The sequence below is a fragment of the Artemia franciscana genome, chromosome 8 (genome assembly GCF_032884065.1).
Source record: "Artemia franciscana chromosome 8, ASM3288406v1, whole genome shotgun sequence".
In the NCBI taxonomy this organism is placed as follows: domain Eukaryota; kingdom Metazoa; phylum Arthropoda; class Branchiopoda; order Anostraca; family Artemiidae; genus Artemia; species Artemia franciscana.
Window position 1 is genome coordinate 54,135,208 of NC_088870.1, and position 7,311 is coordinate 54,142,518.

General features: G+C 34.1%; 1 long non-coding RNA gene across 1 annotated transcript; it reads right to left on the reverse strand.

The window, feature by feature from the left end:
- Nucleotides 1-2,413: 2,413 nt before the first annotated feature.
- On the reverse strand, nucleotides 2,414-6,962 carry LOC136030569 (uncharacterized). Its single transcript, XR_010618344.1, has 2 exons — nucleotides 6,791-6,962; nucleotides 2,414-2,796 (listed from the first exon to the last, which is right to left on the reverse strand). It is a non-coding gene; the product is annotated as an uncharacterized LOC136030569 (long non-coding RNA).
- Between the last annotated feature and the right edge of the window lie 349 nt (nucleotides 6,963-7,311).

A 7,311-nucleotide genomic window follows, 5' to 3' on the forward strand; every position in this document is an offset into this window, starting at 1 on the left:
TATATATATATATATATATATATATATATATATATATATATATATATATATATATATATATATATATATATATATATATATATATATATATATATATATATATATATATATATATATATATATATATATATATATATATATATATATATATATATATATATATATATATATATATATATATATATATATATATATATATATATATATATATATATATATATATATAGTCAAATTCAAGCCTCAGATTCTGTGATACTTCAAGCAAATTTGAGTGGGATATTGAACTAAACCAGAAGACACTATTTGTATCCAAAATATCAGAAGGGTGCATCTGCAATATTTCAGGAACGACTAAGTGTATGAGGTTGATACTTTCACAGCTACTGCTACTACTTCTACTGCTAGTAATACTGCTTCTATGACTGCTTAAACTGTCCCTCTGACTACTTTTGACTATGACTACTCACGATGGCATTTATTCTTGACTGTGACTGCGACGAGCTGCTGGTCCGGCTAATTGTGACTGCGACTACTTGTGATTACAATTGAGACTACTTGTGATGGTGACTGCTTGATACCACGACTTCAGCGACTGGGATTACTTCTGCCTACAGCTACTTGTAACTGTGTATACTTCTGACCATGACTACTTGCAACTGTGACTGCTTACAATAGCAATTACTCGTGACTACGACTGTGACCATTTGCGACTACTGTTGACTGTAACTGTGACTGCTTGCAACCAGTTGTGACCACGACTTCAAATATGACCACTTATGATTGCAACTACTTGTGACTGAGAGTGGGACTACTCGCACCTGTAAGTACAATCGCTTACGACTGTGACTACTTGTGACTGCGACTACTTTTAACTCTGATAGTGACTAATTGCGACTCTAATCGCTTGTGAATGCAACTACTTGCGACAGTGACTTGACTATTTGTAACTGTAACTATTTTGAATGGAATTACTGGCGACTGCAACCATTTACTACTTATGTTGTGACTACTTGCAACTGCGACCACGGGTGACTGTGACTATTTGCGACTGAGGCTACTTTTGACTATGACTCTAGTTACTTGCAGCTGCAATTACTTGCGACTGGAAATTTTATATTATGAGTTTTGATCAGTAATAGTTCTCGGAACTTTAAAAATATATGTCTTAGTTACTTTGTTGTCAATGATTGATGTAAATCTTAATTTTTGAATGAATGAAAACGAAAAAAAGATGGTAATGGTAAATTATTCTGAGGTATTTTTCTGGGGTGCAACCTTTACATTAAAAACAAAATTAGTTAATAATAGGTCTCTTCCTGATGATTTTGACCAATTTGAGGACCAATTTGCTTGTAGTGCTGAGCCAATTTGGGATGAAAGTCTAGCGTGACAAAACTCACCAACGTCGTAGAAGGAGGAAATTAAAATTGGACTCTACATTGATAAGAGAAGAGAATCTTTGGGTGAATGGTGAATTTTTTGGTAAAATCCTTCTTTTAAATGCGTTTAGTGTTCCTCAGAACTTGCAATTGTTTTTGTTGTTTCAGGCTATGTTTTGACTATGATATAATTGTGTTTGTACTGGTTTATCCACACTTTTTAACTAGTAAGGTCCTTGCGTTAGCCAGGCAGTTTTGTACAGCTTAGTTTGAACTCTGGGCCCCGCGTTACTCAGCCAAAATCAAACCTACTGCGCCATCACATGTCTTGTCATTTATATCCTTACTGAGTGGTTCCATTTCAACAAGTAGTGGCATCTAGGATTAGTTGGTCACGGTATGTCTTTGATTCAAAGCGATGACGCATTATGTAGCCCAAAGCCTTTTAAACGTGTTTAGAAGAAATTAATGGAATAGGCTTAATCAGGCTCCTATAATTAACTAATGATTCTGTTCTAGCTACCCAAAAACGCCACTCTATCGAGTGTCCAAATAAGATGGGTTCTAGGAGGTTAGCTTTTATTTTAAGTATCGTGTAGGCCTTAATAGCCTAGTTTCTTTCTTTTCTATAAAGTAGCCTAGGTTTAGGCTAGGAAACTGCTTTTAACAATTTTTGTGGATCATCTAATGATTCTGTTGATGAAATCTGATGGAGGATTTTATATAAAAATTAAAGAAATCAGCTGAAGTTGATATAACAGGAAACTGTAGGAAGTCAAATTCTAGACAAGCTACTTTTTGCTGCCTTGGTAAATGGTTAGGTTAGGAGATAATAAAATTCTAGTTTAGTGACTTCTTGCTATCTCAGAAAGGGGTTAGGTTTGGAGACTGAAACTTTCGGGGATGGGTCTACAGGCTAAAGTATGTCATGAGAAGGTATTTAGAAGTACCTACCTCCACTCCCTCTCCCTCTAGAGGGTCCTGACCTTTGATGACCTTTAAAAATACATGTGTTATAAAAGTGAAAATACATGTGTTATAAAAGTAAAATTTTATTCCACGCATTCAGATTCAATTAAACAATGCAACAACAATAAAAGTCACTTTTGGCACGAAGTCACACATGTATCACAATCACTTTTTAGAAGCTTTTCGAGTCAGTTTCTTCTCAACTAGACGATGCGCCGGCTCTTCAGCGACAGAAGAAACTGGGGAACAATCTAAAGGGTCATACGATGCGGTGAATAGCTTCTTTGATGACTTAGGGACCTGACCCAGGGGTTTCTTGGTTGGGGTTGCTGAAACTGGGAATTCACTTGTTAGGATAGTAGAATCGCCTTGATTTTCTTTCGTTTCTTCACTAGCTTCCACTTTAGAAACATCCTCTTCATTTTTTTTCTTGGTCTTAAACGTCTTACTAGAAACAACAAAATCTAGATTAGTTTAGGTTTAGCCTTCATTATTATCACTTAATTTTTCTTTTTTTATTTAACCTATCTCAATTACCAATGTTCAACTTTTTACATTTAGTTAATTAGTAGGCTAGTAAATTTTGTTGAGTCAAAACAAACCTTTTAAGCTTGTCACCGTCAATAATCTAACAAGGTCCTTAATAATCCTTTAAAAAAAGAAACAATAGCTTCTAGACTCTCAATATCAGCCCTTCCCATTCTTTAAGTTCTAATCTTCTCATTTTAAAACGAAAAAAGGTTCATATTCACTACTTTGCAAACTCGCCTAAAAAACTGAGAATGTTAAGGCGGGACCAAAAATATTTTAAATGATCATGTCCGTACAGATAGACACACAAGTTTCTTTTTTTTCTTCTTTTTTTTAAGGGGCGGCCAATCACAAGAAACAAATTTATCCATGATTTGAACCAGACTACTACTACTACTACTACTAACAACTCTCTGCAGTTCCAAGCCGCCTGAGCCCAATACAGCTACGCAAGCTCCTGCTCCATCCAATCTATTCAAAGCCTCCTTCTGTACGCCATCCCAGGAAGTTCCTATTTCCCTTGAATATTTCTTTATGACACCCTCCCACCCCAACTACGGACGACCTACTTTCCGTCTAGTCCTAGACGGTTGGGCAAAAGGACTATTTTCGGTAATCTGTCATCCTTCATCCGCAGAAAGTGCCCTAGCCATCTTAACTTTTCTCTCATTGTAGCCCTAGAAAGCATGATTGAGCCATGCTTTTCATACAGTCTATTCTTTGAGGTACGGCCAGTCAGTATGCCAAAAACAATGCGTAGGAAATTTCTCTGGAAAAAATTTAACAAATAAATGAAAGTGTACATCTATTTGAAGTGCCCAGAAATTCGAGATAAGTTAGAATTTCAAGAGTAAGGTTCAACACTGATGCCCTCCGTATGCGCCCAACCCTATTCTATACATAGGATATACACTCTTTGTAGAGATGATATATATATGTATAAACAGGCCTGGATTTACCAATACACACTAGGCCCGGTCTAGGGGCGCAAAATACTAGGGGGCGCAACTAATCAACACTGAGTGATTTTTTCTTAGTAAAAACTGGACTGATGTTATTTATCGTCCAAGTGCCAGGTGCACTCCGTCGTGCCACTGCCTATTCTCAGAAAAATTTAAAACAACATAGGAATTCCGTGGCCACTTTTCCGTGAATTCTGTGACCACAACTCCCTCTTTCATTACTTTTGGTTCATCCGTTTTGTTGTGTTCAGTGGTTCCACTATCTCAGAATTTTCGGGTATTTCCTTAAAAATCTCATAAAAACGGAGCGGCAAAAAAGCTCGGGCCAAGTAGCGTTAAAGATTCAGATCCGGCCCTGGGTATAGAATATATAGATAGAATATATATATAGAATATATATATATATATATATATATATATATATCATGAAAAGAGAAATCACCAATGCTACAGCACAAACACAAAAAAAAAAAAAAAAAAAAAAAAAAAAAAAAAAAATATATATATATATATATATATATATATATATATAATATATAGATATATATATATAGAATATATATAGATATATATAGAATATATAGATATATGCAATATATAGAATAATACTTCTATATATCCAAATATTTCTGATGAATTTTTCTCTCCTCAAACCATGTAGAAATATAACACTGGTAAAGTTCTTTTGTATTTTAATTGGTAATCAAAATACTTGAAGGGCTTTTTTTCAAAATAGGTTAAATTGTGTTTTCTCGCTTGCATAGGCAGTTGTGAAAACACACTTTTCATATCAAGAATTGTCTTTGCTTTGTCTAATAGGTTCAATTTTTTTTATTTGTACAAACAACTTTTAACTAATAAGAGAGAGAGAAGAAAATAAAACCTGATTGGCGTTTTTCCAGTTTATCCGCTTTTTCTGCTTTCCTATACATTCTAACAGTATAATATAACACATTTGACTTTCTGCACATACCCTTTCTATTTCTATTCAATGTTTCTGCTTTTCTAACAGCATAATATAACACATTTTGACTTACTGCACATACCTTTTCAATTGTGTTCTCAATAGAGAACATAAATGTCATAGAAGACCACCGCTGATTAAGTTCCCCTGTCAAATACAATTCAATATGGCTCTATTAAACTCCATGAAAAAGAGAGAAAATAAAAGCCCCTAATGGCAACCGATTTGGCAATCTTGTCAGTTTAACATATTTGCGGGCTTGAATTTCTTATCTTAGTTATACTCTTTAGCCTTGAATGTTCTCGTTAGCACTGTTGCCAACCGAGTATTATTCCCGTCAATATTACCATTTCTAAAAAGTTTAAATTTTTGTTTTTGACTATTTAGAAGTTAATATTTTTACTTCGCGAACGAATATTTACAAAATGAAATCTACAATCAGCTTTATACCAGAGATACCAGTTTTTTTGCGGGGGAGCAACAAAACATTTAGGGGACCAAATGATAATAGTTTGTTTACGAATAATTTTGAACAGCCTTGAATAAGAAGTGCCTAGAAACTAAAGGGTAATTTCAGGGTAGGGGAGGGGGGGGTGGGCCCGAAATCAGCTAGAAAGATAATTTGACGATTATAAGTTGGACAAGTAAATAAAACTCTTAAGTTTGACAGCCACATAAAACTCTGGAGAGGCTGAAGTTTCGATTTGAAAATCGGATAACTAGAATGACATTAAAGAAATGTGACGCTTTAATTTTTAGAAAATAAGACGAAATTTCAAAGAACATTTATTTTGAAAAAATTACATACAAAAAGGTAGGAACAATCACAAGTTTTCTAGTTTCAGGCTGTTTTTAAGGATCCGTTGAATAATTCTAAGCGTTTTAAGGGCGTATTCGAACAAATGATAAGCTGGCTTTTTCGCAGAAAAGGTTGCGTATTCTTGGCAAATTATTTTAAATTTCTAAAACGTTGACAAAGAGTAAAGATAACTTGCTTGTCAAACTATCAAGTAGCATATTAAATGAACTAGTAAGTCCGCAAGTCTTAAAAAAAACAATCCAAGAAAATGAGCAAATCGCTCAAGTTTAACAGCGAACCTTAAAAAACGCTCAAAATGAGCGTTTAACTGGCGTGAAATACGGATTTTTTGAATAAATACGAGACCGTTTTTAGCCTGAAAACACATTTTTGTACAGTACATCTGGGTAGCCGGGTTGGTAAGAAAATATTTATTCTGGAACAATTCGGAACGTTAGAAATATTTCCAAAGAACGCATTACCTTATAAAAAAAAAAAAAATACTGTATTAAGTGTAACAAAGTATTATTAAAAGAAAACAAATTAAAAATGAAAATAAAATCTAAAATCAAAGACAAATTCTTCTTTTTCTTTTTTAAATGTGTTTGAAATTCTTACTTTCTCAACGCTGAGGATTCCGTGCTGCATACAGGCAAAACTTTCGTTTCAACATATTGATTAAATTAAAAAAAACAACTAGTTTTTTTTAACTGAAAGTAAGCAGCAACATTAAAACTTAAAACGAACAGAAATTAATCCATATATGAAAGGGGCTGTTCCCTCCTCAACGCCCCGCTCTTTACGCTAAAGTTTGACTCTTTCTCTCAACACTACTTTTTAAAACAGTAAAACGCTTTAGCGTAAAGAGCAAAGCGTTGAGGAGGGAACAGCTCTCCTCAACTCAACTCCTCCTCCTCAAGAATAAATATGAAACTTATATATTTCAAATCACCATTAAAATGCGATTCTTCTGATGTAACTATTGGTAACAAAATTCCGTTTTTTAGAGTTTCGGTTACTATTGAGCCGGGTCGCTCCTTACTACCGTTCGTTACCACGAACTGTTTGGTTTGCCAGGTTTTTCACACATTCTTTTTTCAAAGTTTTAATCTACAGCTTTATTATGATAAGCCAATCTTGCTTTATATCTTTTTATATTCCTACGTACATTAACAAGATAACTAACCAGTGGGAGGTATGAGTTCATCATCTGCTTCAATTGCTTTCCGGGTTGGTGTCTTAGTTCGTCTACCGCGTTTTCCTTCATCACCACGAGAGGGTTTGCTGCCACTCTTGGAGGAATCACGAGCAGGGCTGTAGAAGTGAAAGAATTTCAGATATTTTATCAAAATTCCAGACTTTATTGGAGGTATAGTAAATCTGACACTGAAAACCTCCAAGCTGTAATAACTTAATTGAAAAAAGCTTCCAATTATATCGGTTGGTATTACGATTTGTAGACTGAAGGTTTCAGATGTTACGAACGTGGAACATCATCTATCTGCTATTTTGATCAAAAGTGACAAATTTTAACGTTAACTACATAAAACAAGTTAATAGTTTTTTTTCAATTCCTTCAAATAAAATGATTTTAGACAAGAAAAATAAAAAAAAGATTTAGTCATAATTAATTGATCATATATGGAATACATGGTGCTAAAAACCAGAAGACACAGCTTGCATCCACGTTGTCAAAAAGATGTATCT